This window comes from Mesocricetus auratus, unplaced genomic scaffold (genome assembly GCF_017639785.1).
Source record: "Mesocricetus auratus isolate SY011 unplaced genomic scaffold, BCM_Maur_2.0 Super-Scaffold_6730, whole genome shotgun sequence".
In the NCBI taxonomy this organism is placed as follows: Eukaryota; Metazoa; Chordata; class Mammalia; order Rodentia; family Cricetidae; genus Mesocricetus; species Mesocricetus auratus.
In genome coordinates, this window is record NW_024429184.1 from 118110613 (window position 1) to 118125174 (window position 14562).

A 14562-nucleotide genomic window follows, 5' to 3' on the forward strand; every position below is an offset into this window, starting at 1 on the left:
TTTTTAAGTAGTTACTCAAAAAGATTCTCACACAGTGTTGTATCGTTAGTTTTTAAGTAGTTACACAAAATCTTCTCACACAGTGTTGTATCGTTTGTTTTTAAGTACTTACTCAAAAAGATTCTCACACAGTGTTGTATCGTTTGTTTTTAAGTAGTTACTCAACAAGATTCTCACACAGTGTTGGATCGTTAGTTTTCATGAAGTTAAGCACGAAGTTTCTCATACAGTGTTATATCGTAAGTTTTGGTGAAGGTAAGCACATATTTTCACACACAGTGTTGTATCGTTAGCTTCATGAATTTAAGCACATAGTTTCACACACAGTGTTGCATCGTTAGTTTTGAAGAAGTTCAGCACGTAGTTTCACACACAGTGTTGTATCATTAGTTTTCTTGAAGTTAAAAAATCAGTTTCTCAAACAATGTTGTATCGTTACTTTTGAAGAAGTTAAGCACTCAGTTTCACATACTGTGTATGTATAGTTATTTTCATGAAGGTAGGCTTGTAGATTCTCAAATAGGTTAGTGTCGTTAGGTTTCATGAAGTTAAGAACGTAGTTTCTAACACAGTGTTGTATCGTTTGTTTTTAAGTAGTTACTCAACAAGATTCTCACACAGTGTTGTATCGTTAGTTTTCAGGAAGTTAAGCAGGTACTTTCACACACAGTGTGGTATCGTTAGTTTTGAAGAAGTTAAGCAGGTAGTTTCATACACAGTGTTGTATTGTAAGTTTTCATGAAGTTAAGCATGTAGATGCTCAAACAGCTTTGTATCCTTGGTTTTCATGAAGTTAAGCACTTGTTGCTAATACAGTGTTCTATCGTAAGTTTTCATGAATTTAAGCACATAGTTTCACACAGTGTTGTTTCGTCAGTTTTGAAGAAGTTAAGCAGGTAGTTTCACACACAGTGTTGTATTGTAAGTTTTCAGGCAGTTAAGCATGTAGATTCTCAAACAGCTTTGTAATCTTAGTTTCCATGAAGTTAAGCACGTAGTTTGTAATACAGTGTTATATCGTGTTTTCATGAAATTAAGCACATAATTTCACAGTCAGCGTTGTATCGTCATATTTCATGAAGTGCAGCAAGTAGTTTCACACAGAGTGCTGAATCATTAGTTTTGAAGAAGTAATGCATGTAGTTTCACACACAGTGTTGTTTCGTTAGTTTTCATGAAGTTCAGCAAGTAGTTTCACCCACAGTGTTGTATCGATAGTTTTCATGTATTTAAGCATGTAGCTTCTCAAACAATATTGTATTGTTAGTTTTGAAGAAGTTACTCACTTAGTTTCACATACTGTGTTGTATATTAAGTTTCAATGAACTTAAGCAGGTAGATTCTCAAACAGGTTTGTATCAGTAGGTTTCATGAATTTAAGCACGTAGTTTCTCTCTCAGTGTTGTATCGTTTGTTTTTAAGTAGTTACTCAAAAAGATTCTCACACAGTGTTGTATCGTTAGTTTTCATGAAGTTAAGCAAGTAGTTTCACACTCAGTGTTGGATCTTAAGTGTCCATGAACATAAGCAGGTAGATTCTCAAACAGGTTTGTATCGTTAGGTTACATGAATTTAAGCACATAGTTTCTCACTCAGTGTTGTATCGTCTGTTTTTAAGTAGTTACTCAAAAAGATTCTCACATAGTGCTGTATCGTTAGTTATCATGAAGTTAAGCACATAGTTTCACACACTGTGTTGTATCGTTAGTTTCCATGAAGTTAAGCACGTATTTTCACAGACAATGTTGTGTTGTTAGTTTTGAAGAAGTTAAGCACGTAGTTTCACATGCTGTGTTGTATCGTTAGTTTTCCTGAAGTTAAGTACGTAGTTTCACATATAGTGTTATATAGTTAGATTTCATGAAGTTAATCACATAGTTTCACACACAGTGTTGTATTGTTAGTTTCCATGAAGATAAGCACCTTATTTCTAATACAGTGTTATACGGTAAGTTCTCATGTAGTTAAGAACATGGTTTCACAAACTGTGTTGTATCGTTAGTTTTCATGAAGTTCAGCAAGTAGCTTCACCCACAGTGTAGTATCGTTAGTTTTCATGTATTTAAGCATTTAGGTTCTCACACAATGTTGTATTGTTAGTTTTGAAGAAGTTAACCACATAGTGTCACATACTGTGTCGTATCTTAAGTTTCCATGATCTTAAGCAGGTAGATTCTCAAACAGGTTTGTATCGTTAGGTGTCATGAAGTTATGCGCGTAGTTTCTCACATAGTGTTGTATCGTGTTTTTAAGTAGTTACTCAAAAAGATTCTCACACAGTGTTGTATCGTTTGTTTTTAAGTAGTTACTCAACAAGATTCTCATACAGTGTTGTATCTTTAGTTTCATGAAGTTAAGCACAGAGATTCACACACAGTGTTGTATCGTTAGTTTTGATGAAGTTAAACGTAGTTTCACACACAGTGTTGTATCATTAGTTTTTAAGAAGTTCAGCACGTAGTTTACTACACAGTGTTGTATGGTTAGTTTTCTTGTTGTTAAACAATCAGTTTCTAACACAATGTTGTACCGTTAGTTTTGAAGAAGTCAAGCATATAGTTTCACACACAGTGTTGTATCGTTAATTTTGAAGAAGTTATGCACCTAGTTTCAAACATAGTGTTGTATTGTTAGTTTTGAAATTGTTAAACACTTAGTTTCACATGTTGTGTTGTATCGTTAGTTTCCATGAAGTTAAGCACGTATTTTCTAATTCAGTGTTATATGGTAAGTTCTCATGAGGTTAAGCACATAGTTTCACACAGAGTGTTGTATCTTTAGTTGTGAAGAAGTTAAGCACGCAGTTTCTAATACAGTGTTATATGGTAAGTTCTCATGTAGTTAAGCACATAGTTTCACACACAGTGTTGTACCGTTACTTTTGAAGAAGTTAAGCACTTAGTTTCACATACTGTGTTGTATCGTTATTTTCCATGAAGTTAAGCACGTATTTTCTCACACAATGTTGTATCATTACTTTTGAAGAAGTTAAGCAGTTAGTTTCACATACTGTGTTGTGTCGTTAGTTTTCATGAAGTTAAGCACGTAGTTTCTAATACTGTGTTATATAGTTAGATTTCATGAAGTTAAGCACATATTTTCACACACAGTGTTGTGTTGTTATTTTTGAACAAGCTAAGCAGGTAGTTTCACCCACAGTGTTGCATCATTAGTGTTGAAGAATTATGCACCTAGATTCTAAAACACTGTTATATGGTAAGTTCTCATGAAGTAGGACATAGTTTCACACACTGTGTTTTGTCATTAGTTTTGAAGAGGTTAAACACGCAAATCACGCACAGTGTTCTTTCATTAGTTTTCAAGAAGTTAAGCACTTAGTTTCACATACTGTGTTGTATCGTTAGTTTCCATGAAGTTAAGCACGTATTTTCTCAGACAATGTTGTGTCGTTAGTTTTGAAGAAGTTAAGCACGTAGTTTCACATACTATGTTGTATCGTTTGTTTTCATGAAGTTAAGAACGTAGTTTCACATATAGTGTTATATAGTTAGATTTCATGAAGTTAAGCACATAGTTTCACACACAATGTTGTATCGTTAGTTTCCATGAAGATAAGCACGTAGTTTCTAATACAGTGTTATACCGTAAGTTCTCATGAAGTTAAGAACATGGTTTCACACACTGTGTTATATTGTTAGTTGTCATGAACTTCAGCTAGTAATTTCACACACAGTGTTGTATCGTTAGTTTTGAAGAAGAAGAAGATAAGCACGTAGTTTCAAATACAGTGTTGTATTGTTAGTTAAGAAGAACTTAAGCACTTAGTTTCACATAAGGTGTTTATCGTCAGGTTCCATGAAGTTAACCACGTATTTTCTCACACAATGTTGAATCGTAAGTTTTGAAGAATATAAGCACGTAGCTTCAAACACAGTGTTGTACTGTGAGTTTCCATGAAGATAAGCATGTAGTTTCTAATACAGTGTTATACCGTAAGTTCTCATGAAGTTAAAAAATGGTTTCACACACTGTGTTGTATCATTAGTTTTGAAGAAGTAAAGCATGTAGTTTCACACACAGTGTTGTATCGCTAGTTGTGAAGAAGTAAAGCATGTAGTCTCACACACAGTGTTGTGTCGTTAGTTTTGAAGGTTAAGCACCTAGTTTCAAACACAGTGTTGTATTGTTAGTTTTGAAATTGTTAAGCAGTTAGTTTCACATACTGTGTTATGTCGTTAGTTTCCATGACGTTAAGCACGTATTTTCTCACACTATGTTATATCGTTACTTTTGAAGAAGTTAAGGACTTAGTTTCACATACTGTGTTGTGTCGTTACTTTCGAAGAAGTTAAGCATGTAGTTTCACACACAGTGTTGCATCGTTAGTTTTGAAGAATTATGCACCTAGATTCTAAAAGAGTGTTATATGGTAAGTTCTCATGAAGTAAGGACATAGTTTCACACAGTGTGTTTTATCATTAGTTTTCATGAACGTCAGCAAGTAATTTCACACACTGTGTTGTATCGCTAGTTTTAAAGAACTTAAGCACGTAGTTTCTGATACAGTGTTATATGGTAAGTTCTCATGTAGTTAAGCACATAGTTTCACACACAGTGTTGTTTCGTTAGTTTTGAAAAAGTTAAGCACCTAGTTTCAAACACAGTGTTGTATTGTTACTTTTGAAATTGCGAAGCACTTAGTTTCACATACTGTGTTTTATCGTTAGTTTACATGACGTTAAGCACGTATTTTCTCACACAATATTGTATCGATAATTTTGAAGAAGTTAAGCAGTTAGTTTCACATACTGTGTTATGTCGTTAGTTTTCATGAAGTTAGGCACGTAGTTTCTAATACAGTGTTATATAGTTAGATTTCATGAAGTTAAGCACATAGTTTCACACACAGTGTTGTATCGTTAGTTTCCATGAAGTTAAATATGTAGTTTCTCACATAGTGTTATATAGTTAGATTTCATGAAGTTAAGCACATAGTTTCACACACAGTGTTGTTTCGTTAGTTTTGAAGAAGTTAAGCATGTAGTTTCACACAGTGTTGTATCGTTAGTTTTGAAGAAGTTAAGCATGTAGTTTCACACACAGTGTTGTATCCTTAGTTTTGAAGATGTTAGGCATGTAGTTTCACACACAGTGTAGTGTCGTTAGTTTTGAAGAAGTTAAGCATGTAGTTTCACACACAGAGTTGTATCGTTCGTTTTCATGATGTTAAGTACGTAGTTTCTCATATAGTGTTATATAGTTAGATTTCATGAAGTTAAGCACATAGTTTCACACACAGTGTTGTATCCTAAATTTGGAAGAAGAATGGCACCTAGTTTCTAATACAGTGTTATGTGGTAAGTTCTCATGAAGTTAAGCACATAGTTAAACCCAGAGTGTTGTATCGTTAGTTTTGAAGAAGTTAAGCATGTAGTTTCACACACAGTGTTGTATCGTTAGTTTTGAAGAAGTTAAGCAGGTAGTTTCTAACACAGTGTTATATGGTAAGTTCTCATGAAGTTAAGCACATAGTTTAACACACAGTGTTGTATCTTATTCCTGAAGAGGTTAATCACGTAGTTTTACATACTGTGTTGTATAGTTAGTTTTCATGAAGTTAAGTACATAGTTTCTCATATAGTGTTATATAGTTAGATTTCATGAATTTAAGCACATAGTTTCACACACGGTGTTGTATCGTTAGTTTTGAAGAAGTGAAGCATGTAGTTTCACACACAGTGTTGTATCGTTAGTTTTGAAGAAGTAAAGCATGTAGTTTCACACACAGTGTTGTATCGTTAGTTTCCATGAAGTTAAACACGTAGTTTCTCATATAGTGTTATATAGTATGATTTCATGATGTTAAGCACATAGTTTCACACACAGTGTTGTATCGTTAGTTTTCATGAAGTTAAACACGTAGTTTCTCATATAGTGTTATATAGTATGATTTCATGATGTTAAGCACATAGTTTCACACACAGTGTTGTATCGTTAGTTTTGAAGAAGTTAAGCACATAGTTTCACACGGTATTGTATCATTAGTTTCGAAGAAGATAAGCACGTAGTTTCTAAAACAGCGTTATATGGTAAGTTCTCATGAAGTTAAACTCACAGTTTCACACACAGTGTTGTGTCGTTAGTTCTGAAGAAGTTAAGCATATACTTTCACACACAGTGTTGTATCGTTAGTTTTCATGAAGGTAAGTACGTAGTTTCTCATATAGCGTTATATAGTTAGATTTCATGAAGTTAATACAGTGTTATATGATAAGTTCTCATGTAATTAAGCACATAGTTTCACACACGGTGTAGTGTCATTGGTTTTGAAGAAGTTAAGCATGTAGTTTTACGCACAGAGTTGTATCGTTAGTTTTCATGATGTTAAGTATGTAATTTCTCATATAGTGTTATATAGTTAGATTTCATGAAGTTAAGCACATAGTTTCACACACAGTGTTGTATTGTTAGTTTCGTACAAGACAAGCACGTAGTTTTTAATACAGTGTTATATGGTAAGTTCTCATGAAGTTAAGCACATAGTTTCACACACAGTGTTGTATCTTTAGTTTTGAAGTAGTTAAGCACGTAGTTTCTAATACAGTGTTATATGGTAAGTTCTCATGTAGTTAAGCACATAGTTTCACATACAGTGTTGTATCGTTAGTTTTGAAGAAGTTAAGCATGTAGTTTCACACACAGTGTTGTATCGTGAGTTTTGAAGAATTTAAGCATGTAATTTCACACACAGTGTTGTGTCGTTAGTTTTGAAGAAGTTAAGCATGTAGTTTCACACACAGTGTTGTATCGTTGGTTTTGAAGAAGTTAAGCATGTAGTTTCACACACAGTGTTGTATTGTTAGTTTTGAAGAATTTAGGCATGTAATTTCATACACAGTGCTGTATCGTTAGCTTCCATGAAGTTGAGCACATAGTTTCACACACAGTGTTGTATTGTTAGTTTCGAGGCAGATAAGCACATAGTTTCTAATACAGTGTTATATGGTAAGTTCTCATGAAGTTAACCACATAGTTTCACACACAGTGTTGGATCGTTAGTTTTGAAGAAGTTAAGCATGTAGTTTCATACACCGTGTTGTATCATTAGTTTTGAAAAAGTTAAGTATCTAGTTTCTAATAGAGTGTTATATGGTAAGTTATAATGTAGTTATGCAATTACTTTCACACACAGTGTTGTATCATTAATTTTGATGAAGTTAAGCATGTAGTTTCACACACAGTTTTGTATCGTTAGTTTTGAAGAAGTTAAGCATTTAGGTTCACACACAGTATTGTATCGTTAGTGTTTCTTTCTCTGGTCCTTTTTAGCCTTTTGCCTCCAATTTTAGGGCCAGGGTACATTTTCACTGACTCTGATTCCAGGGACAAAGTGTGTTCCTTTGGCACTGGTTTTAGGGTCAGGGTACATTTCTTTGGTTCTGGTTGCAGGGCCAAAGTGTGTTTCTTTGGCTCTGCTCAGGGTGTGTTTCTTTGACTGGTCCCTTTTCCCTACAGGCACCCCCCTGGCCACGGGCAGGCCTCTTGATGACCACCTCCTCGATGATACCGTACTTCTCGAAGGCCCGTCGGAGCTTCACCTCAGACACACTGTGGTCCAGGTGCCCGATGAAGAGCTTTTGAGTGGCTCTCTGGTCATCCTCCGGCATCAGGTCCTCCTGGCACACAGCCGGGTAGCCGTAGGGGCGCCCAAGGTCGTCGTACAACCCTTAGTAGTCCAAGGCCCCAGTCCCACGGCCTTGGTGGCCACAGCGTCCAGGGCGAAGGCTGCCTCGGCGTGCCGGGCGCAGGGCTTCCTCAGGGGCGGGGCGGCCACAGGCGACAGCGAGCACTGCTTGTACTGGTAGCCCCAGTGCGGCGGCAAGTAGCCCAGCGGATCTGCGGGCATGGGAGGCCCTGGGGGCGGTGTGGAGGCTGCGGTGCTGCTACTGCTACTGAGCCTGCTGCTCCCGCTGTCGCCGCCGCTCAGGTAGACCGGCTCCACCTTGAGCGGCCGGTCGTACAGCAGCAGCTGCCGTGCCAGGGCATGCTGCCGGGCCTCGCGCGTCCTGTGGGTGCCGGAAGTTCACGTAGGCCACGCGGCCCAGCTCCGGGGTGTGCGAAAAACACAGGCTGATCTCCGCGAAGCGCTTGAACTGGTGGAAGAGCCGGTCCTCCAGGTGCTCGGCCGGCAGCGCGGGGCTCAGGCTACTGATGAGGAGCTTCTTGTATTCCAGAGCCGCCATGGAGCCGGGACCCTCAGGTTCCGCCCCGGGGGGCGGCGGGGGCGGCGGGGGCGGCGGGGGCGGCGGGAGTGGAGATGCACGGGGGCGACGCGCCGCCGGCCCGGGGGCCCCCCGAGGCCGTGCAGGTGCGTCCTCCGCCTCCGGGCGCGCCCGGTGCTCGCCCGGTGATTCGCATCCCCGGCAGCATGACCGTCGCGAGTCCCGCCGCTGCCACTGCCACGGGGCTTGTCACGCGTCCGCGCTGGAACTGGGTGCTGGTGCCGCCTGAGGCCTCGTGTGCTGCTGGCCGCCCGCCCGCCTCTGCCTCCCCTTAGCGCTCCCGCGGCCCCTTTGCGGACAATGACAAGCCACGCCCGCTCGGGCTGGAGTCTAGCTCGTTCTGCCACTTCATGGCCCAGGCGCAGTGGGCAGGCAGCCCGCAGGCCCCTCACGGAGGCAGAGGCTGCAGCCCAGGAGGCAGCGCCCCCGGCGCCGCCATCTTGGACAAAAGGACTCGGCCTGTGCTGTCAGTTTTAAAGAAGTTACTCAGGTAGATCTCACACAGTGTTTTATCGTTAGTTTTCATGAAGTTCAGCATGTAATTTCTCCAAAGTCTTGCATGGTTAGTTTTCATAAATTTAGGCACATAGTTTCTTACACTGTGTTGTATCGTTAGTTTTGAAGAAGTTAAGCATGTAGTTTCACACACAGTGTTGTATCCTTAGTTTTGAAGATGTTAGGCATGTAGTTTCACACACAGTGTAGTGTCGTTAGTTTTGAAGAAGTTAAGCATGTAGTTTCACACACAGAGTTGTATCGTTCGTTTTCATGATGTTAAGTACGTAGTTTCTCATATAGTGTTATATAGTTAGATTTCATGAAGTTAAGCACATAGTTTCACACACAGTGTTGTATCCTAAATTTGGAAGAAGAATGGCACCTAGTTTCTAATACAGTGTTATGTGGTAAGTTCTCATGAAGTTAAGCACATAGTTAAACCCAGAGTGTTGTATCGTTAGTTTTGAAGAAGTTAAGCATGTAGTTTCACACACAGTGTTGTATCGTTAGTTTTGAAGAAGTTAAGCAGGTAGTTTCTAACACAGTGTTATATGGTAAGTTCTCATGAAGTTAAGCACATAGTTTAACACACAGTGTTGTATCTTATTCCTGAAGAGGTTAATCACGTAGTTTTACATACTGTGTTGTATAGTTAGTTTTCATGAAGTTAAGTACATAGTTTCTCATATAGTGTTATATAGTTAGATTTCATGAATTTAAGCACATAGTTTCACACACGGTGTTGTATCGTTAGTTTTGAAGAAGTGAAGCATGTAGTTTCACACACAGTGTTGTATCGTTAGTTTTCATGAAGTTAAACACGTAGTTTCTCATATAGTGTTATATAGTATGATTTCATGATGTTAAGCACATAGTTTCACACACAGTGTTGTATCGTTAGTTTTGAAGAAGTTAAGCACATAGTTTCACACGGTATTGTATCATTAGTTTCGAAGAAGATAAGCACGTAGTTTCTAAAACAGCGTTATATGGTAAGTTCTCATGAAGTTAAACTCACAGTTTCACACACAGTGTTGTGTCGTTAGTTCTGAAGAAGTTAAGCATATACTTTCACACACAGTGTTGTATCGTTAGTTTTCATGAAGGTAAGTACGTAGTTTCTCATATAGCGTTATATAGTTAGATTTCATGAAGTTAATACAGTGTTATATGATAAGTTCTCATGTAATTAAGCACATAGTTTCACACACGGTGTAGTGTCATTGGTTTTGAAGAAGTTAAGCATGTAGTTTTACGCACAGAGTTGTATCGTTAGTTTTCATGATGTTAAGTATGTAATTTCTCATATAGTGTTATATAGTTAGATTTCATGAAGTTAAGCACATAGTTTCACACACAGTGTTGTATTGTTAGTTTCGTACAAGACAATCACGTAGTTTTTAATACAGTGTTATATGGTAAGTTCTCATGAAGTTAAGCACATAGTTTCACACACAGTGTTGTATCTTTAGTTTTGAAGTAGTTAAGCACGTAGTTTCTAATACAGTGTTATATGGTAAGTTCTCATGTAGTTAAGCACATAGTTTCACATACAGTGTTGTATCGTTAGTTTTGAAGAAGTTAAGCATGTAGTTTCACACACAGTGTTGTATCGTGAGTTTTGAAGAATTTAAGCATGTAATTTCACACACAGTGTTGTGTCGTTAGTTTTGAAGAAGTTAAGCATGTAGTTTCACACACAGTGTTGTATCGTTGGTTTTGAAGAAGTTAAGCATGTAGTTTCACACACAGTGTTGTATTGTTAGTTTTGAAGAATTTAGGCATGTAATTTCATACACAGTGCTGTATCGTTAGCTTCCATGAAGTTGAGCACATAGTTTCACACACAGTGTTGTATTGTTAGTTTCGAGGCAGATAAGCACATAGTTTCTAATACAGTGTTATATGGTAAGTTCTCATGAAGTTAACCACATAGTTTCACACACAGTGTTGGATCGTTAGTTTTGAAGAAGTTAAGCATGTAGTTTCATACACCGTGTTGTATCATTAGTTTTGAAAAAGTTAAGTATCTAGTTTCTAATAGAGTGTTATATGGTAAGTTATAATGTAGTTATGCAATTACTTTCACACACAGTGTTGTATCATTAATTTTGATGAAGTTAAGCATGTAGTTTCACACACAGTTTTGTATCGTTAGTTTTGAAGAAGTTAAGCATTTAGGTTCACACACAGTATTGTATCGTTAGTGTTTCTTTCTCTGGTCCTTTTTAGCCTTTTGCCTCCAATTTTAGGGCCAGGGTACATTTTCACTGACTCTGATTCCAGGGACAAAGTGTGTTCCTTTGGCACTGGTTTTAGGGTCAGGGTACATTTCTTTGGTTCTGGTTGCAGGGCCAAAGTGTGTTTCTTTGGCTCTGCTCAGGGTGTGTTTCTTTGACTGGTCCCTTTTCCCTACAGGCACCCCCCTGGCCACGGGCAGGCCTCTTGATGACCACCTCCTCGATGATACCGTACTTCTCGAAGGCCCGTCGGAGCTTCACCTCAGACACACTGTGGTCCAGGTGCCCGATGAAGAGCTTTTGAGTGGCTCTCTGGTCATCCTCCGGCATCAGGTCCTCCTGGCACACAGCCGGGTAGCCGTAGGGGCGCCCAAGGTCGTCGTACAACCCTTAGTAGTCCAAGGCCCCAGTCCCACGGCCTTGGTGGCCACAGCGTCCAGGGCGAAGGCTGCCTCGGCGTGCCGGGCGCAGGGCTTCCTCAGGGGCGGGGCGGCCACAGGCGACAGCGAGCACTGCTTGTACTGGTAGCCCCAGTGCGGCGGCAAGTAGCCCAGCGGATCTGCGGGCATGGGAGGCCCTGGGGGCGGTGTGGAGGCTGCGGTGCTGCTACTGCTACTGAGCCTGCTGCTCCCGCTGTCGCCGCCGCTCAGGTAGACCGGCTCCACCTTGAGCGGCCGGTCGTACAGCAGCAGCTGCCGTGCCAGGGCATGCTGCCGGGCCTCGCGCGTCCTGTGGGTGCCGGAAGTTCACGTAGGCCACGCGGCCCAGCTCCGGGGTGTGCGAAAAACACAGGCTGATCTCCGCGAAGCGCTTGAACTGGTGGAAGAGCCGGTCCTCCAGGTGCTCGGCCGGCAGCGCGGGGCTCAGGCTACTGATGAGGAGCTTCTTGTATTCCAGAGCCGCCATGGAGCCGGGACCCTCAGGTTCCGCCCCGGGGGGCGGCGGGGGCGGCGGGGGCGGCGGGGGCGGCGGGAGTGGAGATGCACGGGGGCGACGCGCCGCCGGCCCGGGGGCCCCCCGAGGCCGTGCAGGTGCGTCCTCCGCCTCCGGGCGCGCCCGGTGCTCGCCCGGTGATTCGCATCCCCGGCAGCATGACCGTCGCGAGTCCCGCCGCTGCCACTGCCACGGGGCTTGTCACGCGTCCGCGCTGGAACTGGGTGCTGGTGCCGCCTGAGGCCTCGTGTGCTGCTGGCCGCCCGCCCGCCTCTGCCTCCCCTTAGCGCTCCCGCGGCCCCTTTGCGGACAATGACAAGCCACGCCCGCTCGGGCTGGAGTCTAGCTCGTTCTGCCACTTCATGGCCCAGGCGCAGTGGGCAGGCAGCCCGCAGGCCCCTCACGGAGGCAGAGGCTGCAGCCCAGGAGGCAGCGCCCCGGCGCCGCCATCTTGGACAAAAGGACTCGGCCTGTGCTGTCAGTTTTAAAGAAGTTACTCAGGTAGATCTCACACAGTGTTTTATCGTTAGTTTTCATGAAGTTCAGCATGTAATTTCTCCAAAGTCTTGCATGGTTAGTTTTCATAAATTTAGGCACATAGTTTCTTACACTGTGTTGTATCGTTAGTTTTGAAGAAGTTAAGCATGTAGTTTCACACACAGTGTTGTATCCTTAGTTTTGAAGATGTTAGGCATGTAGTTTCACACACAGTGTAGTGTCGTTAGTTTTGAAGAAGTTAAGCATGTAGTTTCACACACAGAGTTGTATCGTTCGTTTTCATGATGTTAAGTACGTAGTTTCTCATATAGTGTTATATAGTTAGATTTCATGAAGTTAAGCACATAGTTTCACACACAGTGTTGTATCCTAAATTTGGAAGAAGAATGGCACCTAGTTTCTAATACAGTGTTATGTGGTAAGTTCTCATGAAGTTAAGCACATAGTTAAACCCAGAGTGTTGTATCGTTAGTTTTGAAGAAGTTAAGCATGTAGTTTCACACACAGTGTTGTATCGTTAGTTTTGAAGAAGTTAAGCAGGTAGTTTCTAACACAGTGTTATATGGTAAGTTCTCATGAAGTTAAGCACATAGTTTAACACACAGTGTTGTATCTTATTCCTGAAGAGGTTAATCACGTAGTTTTACATACTGTGTTGTATAGTTAGTTTTCATGAAGTTAAGTACATAGTTTCTCATATAGTGTTATATAGTTAGATTTCATGAATTTAAGCACATAGTTTCACACACGGTGTTGTATCGTTAGTTTTGAAGAAGTGAAGCATGTAGTTTCACACACAGTGTTGTATCGTTAGTTTTGAAGAAGTAAAGCATGTAGTTTCACACACAGTGTTGTATCGTTAGTTTCCATGAAGTTAAACACGTAGTTTCTCATATAGTGTTATATAGTATGATTTCATGATGTTAAGCACATAGTTTCACACACAGTGTTGTATCGTTAGTTTTCATGAAGTTAAACACGTAGTTTCTCATATAGTGTTATATAGTATGATTTCATGATGTTAAGCACATAGTTTCACACACAGTGTTGTATCGTTAGTTTTCATGAAGTTAAACACGTAGTTTCTCATATAGTGTTATATAGTATGATTTCATGATGTTAAGCACATAGTTTCACACACAGTGTTGTATCGTTAGTTTTGAAGAAGTTAAGCACATAGTTTCACACGGTATTGTATCATTAGTTTCGAAGAAGATAAGCACGTAGTTTCTAAAACAGCGTTATATGGTAAGTTCTCATGAAGTTAAACTCACAGTTTCACACACAGTGTTGTGTCGTTAGTTCTGAAGAAGTTAAGCATATACTTTCACACACAGTGTTGTATCGTTAGTTTTCATGAAGGTAAGTACGTAGTTTCTCATATAGCGTTATATAGTTAGATTTCATGAAGTTAATACAGTGTTATATGATAAGTTCTCATGTAATTAAGCACATAGTTTCACACACGGTGTAGTGTCATTGGTTTTGAAGAAGTTAAGCATGTAGTTTTACGCACAGAGTTGTATCGTTAGTTTTCATGATGTTAAGTATGTAATTTCTCATATAGTGTTATATAGTTAGATTTCATGAAGTTAAGCACATAGTTTCACACACAGTGTTGTATTGTTAGTTTCGTACAAGACAAGCACGTAGTTTTTAATACAGTGTTATATGGTAAGTTCTCATGAAGTTAAGCACATAGTTTCACACACAGTGTTGTATCTTTAGTTTTGAAGTAGTTAAGCACGTAGTTTCTAATACAGTGTTATATGGTAAGTTCTCATGTAGTTAAGCACATAGTTTCACATACAGTGTTGTATCGTTAGTTTTGAAGAAGTTAAGCATGTAGTTTCACACACAGTGTTGTATCGTGAGTTTTGAAGAATTTAAGCATGTAATTTCACACACAGTGTTGTGTCGTTAGTTTTGAAGAAGTTAAGCATGTAGTTTCACACACAGTGTTGTATCGTTGGTTTTGAAGAAGTTAAGCATGTAGTTTCACACACAGTGTTGTATTGTTAGTTTTGAAGAATTTAGGCATGTAATTTCATACACAGTGCTGTATCGTTAGCTTCCATGAAGTTGAGCACATAGTTTCACACACAGTGTTGTATTGTTAGTTTCGAGGCAGATAAGCACATAGTTTCTAA

General features: G+C 40.1%; 2 pseudogenes; both read right to left on the reverse strand.

Moving 5' to 3' along the window:
- Positions 1-8595, reverse strand: part of LOC121139027 — a 75531-nt pseudogene extending 66936 nt beyond the window's left edge.
- A 36-nt stretch (positions 8596-8631) lies between these two features.
- On the reverse strand, positions 8632-12278 carry LOC121139028 (annotated as a pseudogene).
- Positions 12279-14562: the final 2284 nt, after the last annotated feature.